At 40.6% G+C, this 13064-nt stretch overlaps 1 pseudogene; it reads left to right on the forward strand.

The window, feature by feature from the left end:
* The first annotated feature begins 11516 nt into the window (after window positions 1-11516).
* Window positions 11517-12014, forward strand: LOC147435912 (uncharacterized; annotated as a pseudogene).
* Window positions 12015-13064: the final 1050 nt, after the last annotated feature.

Consider the following 13064-nt stretch of genomic DNA (forward strand, 5'->3'; position numbering starts at 1 on the left):
TAGAGACATTCAACAACTCTAGTGCTCGTGAAGGCCAGGGAAAGTGGAGAGAGACAATGCAATATGTTAACCATAGATGAATCAAGAGATTTTAATTTTAGGTCACAACATGTACAAGAGATTCCTAATGAGATAATAGATACAGTACAAGTCATAAGTCTCTCCACTTGATGATAGATAGTGCATATCTTTTGGTACATTATTACCTTGTATCGGATCATTAAATGTTTTCCATAATCTAATAGTTCATTTGCGTTTTGTTTCTCCAAAGTGAGTGCCATTGCTGTGTACGTGTAATAATAAGCTGCACGACCACCTGTGTACCCTGGACAGTATCCAAAACATTCTATAGCAAAAACTTTGTTGACGAGGATAACTTTGTCTGCATTTTGTGGTAGCATTGGTCCACCTAGGAAGTGTGAGAGCGTCTTGAGGGCGAATGTTGTAGTAATTTGCTCTTGGGACATTCCATTGTGAAATACTAGTATGGATGCCTCACAGAGTCTGGCAAGGTTTTGTCCTAGTGCTACATCCCTTCCACGATACTATCTTGTTCAACGGCAAAGAAAATCATCCTTTTCAACAATCCATGACCGTACACAAAAGGATGAGTTAGAGAAAGACATAGACAACTAGATTTTTTTTTTCTTTTTTTGGGGGGGTGGGGTTTACAATGTAGCTCTCATCTTGCATATATAAGTCATCCTTCCATAGGTCCACTGATCTCGTGGACCCTTGTGCGGGATGTGCAAACCAGTCCTCTACTTCCTGAGTACCGGTTGATGGCCTAAGGCTGTTTCTGATAGCTTGGAAGGTGGCCTCATCTGGGAGTGTCTCTCTATACTTTTCTGCCTTGTCAAAGTAGAGTTTGCGGCACTCCATCGGGTTACTAGAGGTTTCCATGACCTCCTCGTCCTTGCTATCATCAGATACAAATCCACTCCTCCCCTTTTGAAATTTGGAGAGTGTGGCAAGTGCAAAGTCCTCCCTTAAATAAAATATGCTTTGAATGTCATGGAGGAAAATGTATAATCTCTCACAAAATTTGAAGTCTGGCAGTCCAAGAAGCATCAATGTGGCTTGATTCTCATTAAAGGTAGAGACATCTAAATGTAGTTTGATGTCAAATGTTTTAATTGTGAGTATTTTGCTTTGTTGCACCTCTTTAGCCTCTGCCTCAATATTAATATCCTCCTCAATCTTAGGAACCTCATTGGACTCCAAGTCCTCATCATCTTGTTCATCAGGTGGTAGATCCTCCTCATCCATCACCTTTGAAGGATCATTCAATAGACTAGAAAATAGAAAATTTAAGAATAGAAGGAACCCAAAGGATTATTTAATTAGCTTGCAATCTGGTTCGTGCATAGGACACCGTTAGGGTCTATATACTTTTTGTATGATGGTCTTGTGGAATCACAATTTGGTGCACCATGTAAGCAAGAACCACCCTGCCCCTGTGGACCTCAAGCTCAAACTTGTCTCTTTCAGACTTGAGGAAATCGCTGTGCTGAGCTATAAGGTCATCCAGAATGAATGGGGCATTGAAGATAGAAGAGACCTTGTTGAACATTTCAACAGCTCCTGCAGATACTGTGAAAAAAAAAAATCTTTCATCCACACATGAAGGATTTTCAACCCCTTGCTTACATTTTGTAGCTGGCTCACTGGCAGAAGAAAGATCAATGTTTCTCTTTTTGGTGCTAGTCACTTGAAGCTTCTGGCTTACAAGATTATGAGTCATTGGGGGGGTTCCTCTGTGCCCACAACATCATCTCCAAGGAATGTATCTTTAGCCAGAGCAAAGTTCACATCTCTCTTTAAAGAGCCTCGCAGCAACTTTGGTGGTCTCTTTCTGCTTCTTGTTCACCTAAGACAATTTTTGGATCCACCCTCTGCCTCTTCATTCTGTGGGATCCTAATCCTAAGAAAAACATAATACATGCCAAAAAGGTAAGTATTGGGACACACCATCTTTTAGATTTTTTTATTAAATTTGATAACACATTTCTCCTAAATTGCAAGTTGTTGCTCTCTCTCTCTCTCTCTCTCTCTCTCTCTCTCTCTCTCTCTCTCTCTCTCTCTCTCTCTCTCTCTCTCTCTCTCTCTCTCTCTCTCTCTCTCTCTCTGACAGATTGGTCTCATAGGTCATGTTTCTTTTTTACAAAGGTTACTTAGAGCAGCTCATTTTATTTGAGTTCCAACTCCTCTCTCTCCCTGTTTTGCTACCCCTTATTTGATCCATGGTGCGCGAAGAACGATCAGCAAACCAATACTACGTATATGTGCACCATAGGACAACAAATAGAGGGAGGGGCTTCTCTTTGACTCTATGTCGGTCTTGTTTGAGTGCCTATCCCCCTACATAACCGTTAAGTGCTCTACGACGCACGAACGACAATCGACTTACCAAAAAGACTCATCCACACGCCGTAAGACAAGTAAAATTGTCATGTCTATGTCTATGTGTGTGTGTGTGTGTGTGTGTGTGTGCAGCGATCCATAACCCTTGCAGCAGGCAGCGAGCTCTCCTTCCCCCTGTGCTTCTTGTTTCCCTTGGGTGAGGGGGCAGCCCTAGGGGAGGCCACAAAGCCCTGCTCCCCACATCTAGTAGAAACTCCGCCGTGTTCTGCTTGTTTTTGTGCTCTGTAGTTTCGGCCTCTGCTCGCTAGTTTCAGCCTCTGCTCGCCTAAGGTCCGTCTCTGCCCAGGCCCGGCCACCCACCTAGGCTCAGCCTCTACAGACTTATCGACCTCTGCCCAACAGAGGCATGCATATCCAAAGACTTGCTGCTCTCGACCTACTACACACAAAGTCTGCTTTTAATAAGATAAAGTCTAAGTCCTAATTTGAATTTGTTTTCTTGACCGAGTGCCCACCATGGCCACTCAGGCTTCATCTCGCGGAAAGCCCACATTTTCCGGCGTCGTGGCAACACCCCCAAATGTGGACAGCATGGCCCGGCTTCAACATGAAGTCAAAAAACTTCGCAAGGAAAATGACACTTTGAAGGAAAGAATCGCAGCCATCAAGTCTTGCCTCACCACCATAGTGGAGAACTCCAACAAGGGAAAGATGGAAAAGAAGGAAATCAAGCTCAAAGGGAGGCAGAAATCACCCTCACAGAGAAGGTCAAGACTCAAGTGGAGGATGTCATCTTTCGCAAAGTTGAAGATCGTGTGGCCTCTACGCTATGCCAACAACAACGACAAGATGCTATTGCTCTCAATGTTTGCATTGGCAGGCTCTTGAGCGATTGGCAAGGAAAGGAGGACCCGAAGCTCCACGAGTCTTTTGCTCGCATCTGAACAACAACCCCCATGATACAATGGGATCCAGCGACAATCACCACTCTTGCTCATGAGCATCGCATCAACCGTGCAATTCTTACCTTCAAAACCAAAGTGTATTGAGTCAAATCCTTGAGCAATTGAAGATTCTCAAGGACATAAAAATTTGGTTTGCTAAAGATCTCACACCCACCCAACTCAAAAAGAAGAAGGTCGAACTCCAAAAGATGCGAGAAGCGCGCACAACAGGGAAATGGGCAGTTTACCGAGGAGGTATAGCCATCATCCAAGAGTTTTGAACTCCAAAACCAGCTCCCCCCTCCTCACCTATCTCATCAGGTTTTTGTTCATCCCACCTTATCTTTTTTCCACCACTCGATGGACCCTGACTCCTTAACTGATATGTATTAGACAAAATCCTTTGTACTGTTTTGTTTCTGGTCCTATAGGTCATATATGACCTCTGTGGATGATAATTCAATATCTCTCTCTCTCTCTCTCTCTCTCTCTCTCTCTCTCTCTCTCTCTCTCTCTCTCTCTCTCTCTCTCTCTCTCTCTCTCTCTCTCTCTCTCTCTCTCTCTCTCTCAAAATGTACATTAAATCACGCTTATAAGAAAAGAAGAAGAGTAGGGGTTACCTTTTCTTGGGCTTGGCATGGCAACCTTCAAGATGCTATTTCTGCGTATGTGTGTGTGTGTGTGTGTGTGTGTGTGTGTGTGTGTATACGAGTTCTAGTGTACTTCCACTTACAAATTTGAAATCTACCTAAGTGAAAACTCTCTCTCAACCTAGTGAAATGTGCAGAAGCTTCCCTCTCTCTCTCTCTCTCTCTCTCTCTCTCTCTCTCTCTCTCTCTCTCTCTCTCTCTCTCTCTCTCTCTCTCTGAGTTCTAGTGTAATTCCACTTACAAATTTTCAAATCTACCTACGTGAAAACTCTCTCTCAACCTAGTGAAATGTGCCGAAGCTTCTCTCTCTCTCTCTCTCTGTTTGTCTGTACGAGTTCTAGTGTAATTCCACTTACAAATTTTGAAATCTACCTAGGTGAAAACTCTCTCTCAACCTAGTGAAATGTGCAGAACCTTCTCTCTCTCTCTCATAAACAAATCATTCATAGTACCGTTTTCGACATGAAAGGAAAATAACTGCATGCTTTACACGTGTCAAACGGCTAAAATTAACTAGTGGGCATTTATTGCACTGTATAATTTTGATTGAGAGGTCACTTTCACACTTAATGGGTTGCACAATATTCATTGGCATGCTTATTGTAGCACCTTAGAGAGAGAGAGAGAGAGAGAGAGAAAGAGAGGGACAACAGCTCAGAGAGCAATGCAAAAGGTGACAATGCAGAGGGTATTGCTGTCCACATATGCCTCCAGGTATGAGAGAAATACATAGAGAGGAGACAGAGAGTTGTGCTCTGTGTGTTTGAGTGAATGCTAAACTTAAAATGGTATGTTATTGGGACTGATACGCAAGTCAAAATGACAACCTTCCAAAAATTTGACGAGTTTCCACAATGGGACACGGAGACGACTCTACGTTAAGCTAAACGTCTTATGTGCTCCATAATGTCACTTTGTCTGATGTGTGTGTGTGTGTGTGTGTGTGTGTGTGTGTGTGTGTCCCTATGTGTGATAGAAAAGAATTTTAATGTTGTGGTTTAAATTAGAGCCCTTGTGTGCACAATGGCACACGGATATCATTTTATCAATCTCTAAATCATTCTTGTGTGCCATAATGCCACTCTAAGGGGGGGGGGGGAGAGAGAGAGAGAGAGAGAGAGAGAGAGAGAGAGAGAGAGAGAGAGAGAGAGAGAGAGAGAGAGAGAGAGAGAGAGAGAGAGAGAGAGAGAGAGAGAGAGAGAGAGAGAGAGAGCAATGCTAGAGAGAGTGAGAGGGAGATAGAGAGAGATTGTTAGAGAGAGAGAAATCTTAGAGAGAGTGAGAGGGAGAGAGAGAATTTGTTAGAGAGAGAGAGAGTAGAGAGAGAGAGAGAAAAGAAGTTTAATGTTGTGGTAAAAAACTTGAGCCCTTGTGTGCACAATGGTGTGCGGAGCAATGTTAGAGAGAGTGAGAGGGAGATAGAGAGAGATTGTTAGAGAGAGAGAAATGTTAGAGAGAGTGAGAGGGAGAGAGAGAATTTGTTAGACAGAGAGAGAGAGAGAGAGAGAGAGAGAGAGAGAGAGAGAGAGAGAGAGAGAGAGAGAGAGAGAGAGAGAGAGAGAGAGAGAGAGAGAGAGAGAGAGACTGGCTTATAGGTAAATGGCAAGAACAAAGGCAACTGCGAGAAAGGCAGGCAAAGGACCAGGTTTTGCTGCTAAAGCATGAGAAAGATCTGCTAGTAAAAAGAAGAGACCATGGAAGCCCATGAAAATCTTGAAAGCTCCAAGGATGAATAGGCTACAAAGACACATTAGACGGTTTAAGGAAATTAGGAAGGCTCAGAAATGTATCGAGCTTTTAGTACCAAAGCTTCCATTCGAAAGACTAGTCATGTTGATATGTGAGGAAGCATGTTTTGGGACCATGAGGTGGAAAGAATTGTTGCACTGCTAGCACTACAAGAGGCAGCAAAGGATTTTTTGCTGGAACATTTCAATGACATAACAATTGTTGCAGCACATGCACACAGGGTAACGATTATGGACAAAGACAGTGAAACTCTGAAAAGAGTAAGGTGGAGATATGATAAGCTGCTCCAGCCCAACAAAGTTATAGATAATAAAATGAAGGAAATTTTGGTTATTCCTCCATCAAAGCCAGGGGCGGTGAAGATTGTAGAAGTCACCCACGATGTGAATACCAGGGCCAGGGCTTGAGCAGGAAAATTGGGGTGATGAGGAGATGAATAAACTGAAAGAGAAGGAAAAGGCAGGACATGCTATAGAAGAAGAGATTAACAACAACCACATTGTTACACACAAAATCAATGTCAGTAACAACAATATTTTGTAATGAAGATGGTATAAGAAGACTTACATTAGATTCTATGGATATCAATATATTGTGGGATCCAACTACTCAAATCACATATTCAAATGTATATATCTTCCTGAAGTAAGATGCTTTCACCAGCTCCATCATATTTTTATTCAGCCTTGAGGCTAGAGACTAACACCATCAAACTGTCTTGTAGTTTGATAAAGAGCCAACTACCTCCACAATGCCATGCAGATATATATATTGGATTCCCAGATTTCTCCCTTTCTCAGAATGAAAAATACCCCTATTATCACATTCAAGAAGTGGCTTTCTCATTGTCCAATGCTGCAAGTAACAACCATAATTTTTCCATAGAAGAGCAGCCACCACTAGAGCCTCGTTTTCATTGAACTTGACAAGCCAGCTGTCTGGACACTAAACTCAATTAGAGGAACGCATCCAGAATTGAAACTGTGAGTATTGAAAATTATAAATTGGTTTTATTTTTTATAGACATTGGAGACAGTTATTGTGTTGGGTTCATACCAACTCCTCCTGCTTGCAGATGCATAAAAAGATTGTTGCACGTATATGGAAGGCTATGCGGGAATTTAGAGTTGTACAGGTTAGAAATTAAGGAAGTCATGGTGCCTTTACAGACTGATGGCAAATCGTGTGGATGGAGATGCCTCCTCCTTGCTGAGTATATACTGCAGAGCGTTTTTGCATTAAAGCCAGTCATGTCAAAGGTATGCATTTTGCACTTCATTACTATAACATTGTGATAGTCTGGAAAAAAATATGTCTCAGTTCCTTTTTGTTTTTGTTTTTTCTTTTGCAAAGTGCATTGGAGAAGTACATCATAGAGTATTTGCACCGATACTGTGCCACCCCAATCCAACATCTCCTTGCAATTTCAGATACTGTGAGCATGGATACAGAACAAACCCTATTGGATGACCACGTTCTAGAGTTAATGATGACTGTTGATGGACTGCAACAAATAGATTCCATAAGGGCAGCTGAGAAATGATAGGAGCAAGAGGAGGGAGGGACTTTTGAGAAGAGAGATGCTGCACCGGGAGATTTTGACAACAAGGATAAAAGTCCAAATGAGGGGAAGCCCACATAGGAGCAAGATCACACAGATTGAGGGGTTGACAAGAAATAAATGTTGAAACTCCCTCTACGCTTGGAGGGTTTCAGAAGGATGAAGTTTATGCAGAGGGAGGGGCTGAGAAAGAACGCTCTAACCCTCAAGCAGAGCATACCTCTCCACACCTCCACCTGTTAAGCTTGAAAATCAAGTCTTTTATGCCTAACACACAAACATATCATAGAACATTGAAGGAAACTTAGGTGCAATGAAGCCCTCAACACTGGAGACACAAGAGTCTTGAACAACAAAAAAACAAGAGAAGATGCTCCAGGATGTCAACACTTAACAAGACAACCTTGATGGTAGGCAAACCTAGTATGGACCCTTTCTAGACATCCTATGATTGTTCCGGTAATAAACTATGTTAAAGAATATGAAAGTCAACCTATTGTCTAACTACTTATTAGTTTTACAAAATGTTTGCAAAGACTAATTATTTTGGACGTCAACGGATTGTTGGGTGAAAGCATAGAATGGTGTCTAAATACTTGGTGTCCATGGACACCAAGTATGATGCTATGGATGGCACCATAGCTGGGCTTTTAAGTCAATAATTTTTAAAATAATATTGGTAAAAGAATATTGGTAAAATAATATAGGTAAGATAACTGACTTCACGACTCCACTACTCGGATTGAAAGACATGGAGCGGTTAGCACGCGTGGACCTCTCCCTCTCTCTCTCTCTCTCTCTCTCTCTCTCAGATGGCCTCCAATGCCCATCTCCATCTCTCTCTCTCTCCTACTCTCCTGTTCAGAATATGGATGATGGAGACTCTTTTCCTCTCGCTTTGGTTCCAGCTCATACCTCCTCACAAGCAGCAATGGAGCTTCTTGAACTCAACAATGTAGGACAAATGGATTTCAGTTCACTATTACAATCAGGAAGTTTTGTACGACTTCATTCATTTCAAACTATTGTAGACTGTTCCAGGATGGTGGACGAAGGATTTTATGATGAGGCACATGGAATAGATATAGTTCATACGCATGTGCACTCCAAGAGAAAGGCTTGTCTAAATGAGGATGAAATTATTGCAGTGAGGAAGTATGAAGCACAGGCTAAACGTGATTACAAAAAGTGATGTCATGCAAGAAAGCAAGTACAACCAAGCGTCAACATTGGAGCAGAAGATTGTCATAGGGAGGACGTCGATGTACACACAAAGGAAGACAAGAAGCAACATACTATTCAGAATATTGTTCAACACATTGTGAGACAGTTGTATAGTTACGGGAAAGAAGATAAGAATGAAATTCTTTAAGGTTTTTTCAATGATAATAGAATCTTTCCATTCTATGAAGTTTTGTATCTTCCTGCAAATGGCCTTATTTCTGCACTCAAGGTCTCCTTACAGGAATTAAAGATTCCAAAATCAGCCGACGATATGTTTTTACAATGAAGCACATTCAGCATGCTGGTGAATGGATTATTGCATGATAATGGGAACCAAGGTAGAGGTGTTACTCTACATAAAGTGGCAAAGCTATTAAATGTTCATCCAAGGAATTTATATTCAACTTTGGGTAGACTTGACAGCGATCCTGTGTCAAGTACGCTGAGGTTCGACTTATGCAAAAGGAAGTCTGGAAATGCTGGGTCCTTATCGGAGGAATTGAAGCAGACAATTATTACATTTTGGATAGAGCACAATAGGGTGTCTCGAAACAAGAAAGATATTTGTCGGGACCGATTGGGCAGAAAACATTATCAAGAGCATCCCATACACTTACTTGATGGATCTCAGGTAAACATGTCTCATTCTTACAATGAATAACTCTCAAGTGAAACATCTCACTCTTATGAATAGCTACCCATTGGGTGTTATGACTTGTGTACATGCTACTATACGTGATATGTAGCCAAGTAATGTGTCAAGATAGTCCATTGTCTCTACCTAGGCTATTATGTGTGCTATATTGCACAAGTGTAGCCCAATGTCCCTGTCTATGCTACTAAGTGTACCATGTAAAAGTACTCTATTGCATTAAGATAGCAACATGTGTGCTATACAGTAAAAGTGTGTGTAAGAATAGCACAATGTTCTTGTCTATGATATGATGTGTGGTATGTGAAAGAGCTATATTACATATTGAGAGCACTATGTGCCATATAGTGTTAGTGTGTGTAATAAGAGGCCAATGTCCCTATGTATGCTATTATGTCATAGTATTTCTTGCAGTATGAGTGCTATATAGCATAACTATGTGTAATAATAGCCCGATGGTCCTGTCTATGCTATTATGTGTTCCATGTAGCAGGACTCTATCAGAGTATGACAACATCATGTCTGCTATATAGCAGAAATGTGAGTATAATAGCACAATATACCTATCTATGGTATTATGTGTGCTATTAGATTATATAATATTATGAGAGCACTATGTGTGCTACATAGCAGATGTTAGTGTAATAGTAGCACGATATCCATGTCTATGCTATTATGTGTGCTATACATAGTGTGATATGTGTAATAATAGCACAATATCCCTGTCTATGCTCTTTTGTGTGTTATGTAGAAGAACTGTGTTATAATATGAGAGCACCATGTGTGCTATATAGCAGACGTGTGTGATGTGTGTGTAATAACAGCTAAAAATCCCTATCTATGCTATTATGTGTTATATAGAAAAATTGAGCATGTAATGAAAGCTAAGTTATCTGTCTATGCTATTATCTGTGCTATGTAGCATAGCTATATGTATTTATATCAATGCATCTGTAGCTATGCTATTATGTGTGATATATAGCAAAATGTAATTCTAATGCATTTTTTTTCAAGCAGATAGAGTATTTCTTGAAGTTTAAAGATAGCCACCCACATGTGACAATTGGGCAAAGGTCCTTTGAGAAGTTGAAACCTTGGTTCGTGCGAAAGTTGAAATATCGAAATACTTGCTGTTGTGTTTATCATATCAAACTGATGTATCTCAAAGATGCGTTTAATGCTATACGCTCATCTACTTTTGGTTTTCATGGGAGGTCATGTACATGTAAATGGAATGTTTGCAAATCAGATGGGGTGAATGCAGAATGTCTTGCTATTGAGCACTCGTTTTCAGTGATCACGAAGTTGTGGGAATCATGAGTATGTACAAAGGCTGAGGGGGATATGTTCCATAAACACACCTGCTTGATGGGACAATGCAAAAACTGTGGTGTGGAAAAGCTCAGCCTTTGTCCACGAGAACGTGCAGAGATGACAAAGATAGTTCCACTGCAAGTCTTCGAGGACATTAAAGTTCAAACTAAGCATGGTCGAAGTCAGAGAAAGATGTTGTCACTCAAACATGTGGCTTTAAGTGAGCTGACATGGAGGAATAAAGATGACATCAGAATCTTCATCGAGCACAATTTCACTTACAGATGGCAGACACATCAATACAGAGAATGTTTGAAGGTGTTTCCTTTAGATACCATTATATCTGTAGTAGACTTTGCTGAAAATTACTCGTTCAAAGAGCAAAATGAAGTACAATCCATGCATTGGCAAACAGATCAATGCACCATCCTTGTTCACATAACGTACATGCGTGACAACGAAGATGACAGTATTATCAAGCATATGCATTTCTACATATCCGATGATAGGCAACATGATACACTATTTGTCCAACATCGTTTTCTTCTTTGTGATCAATGGCTTAAAGACCAGGGGTTGAATTTCAAGAAGCACTGGGTGTGGTCAGATGGTGTAGCCTCGCAATTCAAGGCTGCAAGGCCATTTTATATTGTTGCTAGATATTACCAACTAACATGTATAGAGATGACATGGAATTTTTTTGGCTCTGGCCATGGCAAGGGGGAGCATGATGGCGCTGGTGCTATGATAAAGAGAGCCCTTACACATGAGCAACTCAAGAGTAATGGAGTTGTTCTTATGCAAGCTGCAGACATGGTTGCATTTTTGACAAGAACAATGTCCAATGCTGCATGTAGCTCTTATGCACAATCCACTAAAGCAGGTCCTACTATAAACAAGAAATTTTGTCTAGTAAAAGAGACAGAAGTGGAAAGGTCTAATCTATGGGGTTGTGAGAGAGTACCAGGATCTCGATCACTCCATTGCATTTCAGGCTTTTGTCGTCATGATCTTACTCAATTAAGGACCAGTCGGCTTTCTTGTTTTGTGATGCTTGCATGAAGGGCCATTGGAGGACTTGTTCCAACAAATCATATGCAGACAAGTGGACACATAAGGAGTTGAAACTACTCTCTGAGGTACCAGAAGATGAAGCTGCAATGTTTGAGGGATCCCAGGATATGCTGAGTGAGTATCTCATTGAAGGTGATAACTTTTCAGTCAATGCAAACGCTGGCAATGCAGAAGGTGTAGAGTTCTTTCTTTTGAGATGTAAAAAGAGAAAATGGATGGAAGATTGCATCTTAAGAGATAAGTGGAAAACCAAATGTGATAAAAACACTTATTTTGTCACACGGTGTTATTATCAACAGCAAGAGGGGGACCCAAATCACTAGACTCTACTTGATGATAGGGGAGTTACTAACCTGTACTCTCACCTTGTTCGGGCAATCAAGTTTGACATGCCTTTGGTAGATGCTACCTCAAAGACATATTATTTATCTCCGGAACTACATGAAACCATTTACAATGCCATGCCCTATGAAGCAACATGATACCTATTTAACAGGCTTATATTATGTTCTATATAGCCTTCACCATTCAGTACCTCCTTACACATGTCCATTGTGCTATGTATCACATAGCACACAACCACACAGAGCACATAGCATAGAATCACACACATTTCAGATAATGAGGTTACTATTGTGAACATGTTGCACCTTGAAAAAAGTTAGCTAAGATATTTGTCGGAAACGATTGGGAAGAAAACATTATCAAGAGCATTCCATTCACTTTCTTGATGAATCTCAGGTAAACATGTCTCATTCTTACAATGAATAACTCTCAAGTTAAACATCTCACTCTTATGAATAGCTACCCATTGGGTGTTATGGAGTTGTGTACATGCTACTATATGTGATATGTAGCCAAGTAATGTGTCAAGATAGTCCATTGTCTCTACCTAGGCTATTATGTGTGCTATATTGCAGAAGTGTGTGTAATAATAGCCCAATGTCCCTATCTATGCTATAAAAGGACTCTATTGTAGTAAGATAGGAACATGTGTGCTATACAGTAAAAGTGTGTGTATCACATAGCACAATGTTCCTGTCTATGATATGATGTGTGGTATGTGAAAGAGATATATTACATATTGAGAGCACTATGTGTGCCATATAGCATAAGTGTGTGTAATAAGAGGTCAATCTCCCTATCTATGCTATTATGTCATAGTATTTCTTGTAGTATGAGTGCTATATAGCATAACTATGTGTAATAATAGCCCGATGGTCCTGTTTATGCTATTATGTGTGCCATGTAGCACGACTCTGTCAGAGTATGACAACATCATATCACCAAAATAAAATTACATCATACCACCAAAATAAAATTACATCATTCAATCATTAAGTTTAGAGAACTTTGAACAGGTCAAATTTTTGTATAGTAATCTCAAGTACATCCAATGCGCAAAATGCTGTGTACATGATTCCATAATCACAATCAACCTTTCCTACATATTTCTCGTTGACTTCTATAGTGGCTGATGACACGAGCAAACACTATGTCCGAAGGATTTTCAAACTGGTTCATCTTTGCAT

Source organism: Adiantum capillus-veneris, chromosome 18 (genome assembly GCF_014529385.1).
Source record: "Adiantum capillus-veneris isolate H3 chromosome 18, ASM1452938v2, whole genome shotgun sequence".
Classification (NCBI taxonomy): domain Eukaryota; kingdom Viridiplantae; phylum Streptophyta; class Polypodiopsida; order Polypodiales; family Pteridaceae; genus Adiantum; species Adiantum capillus-veneris.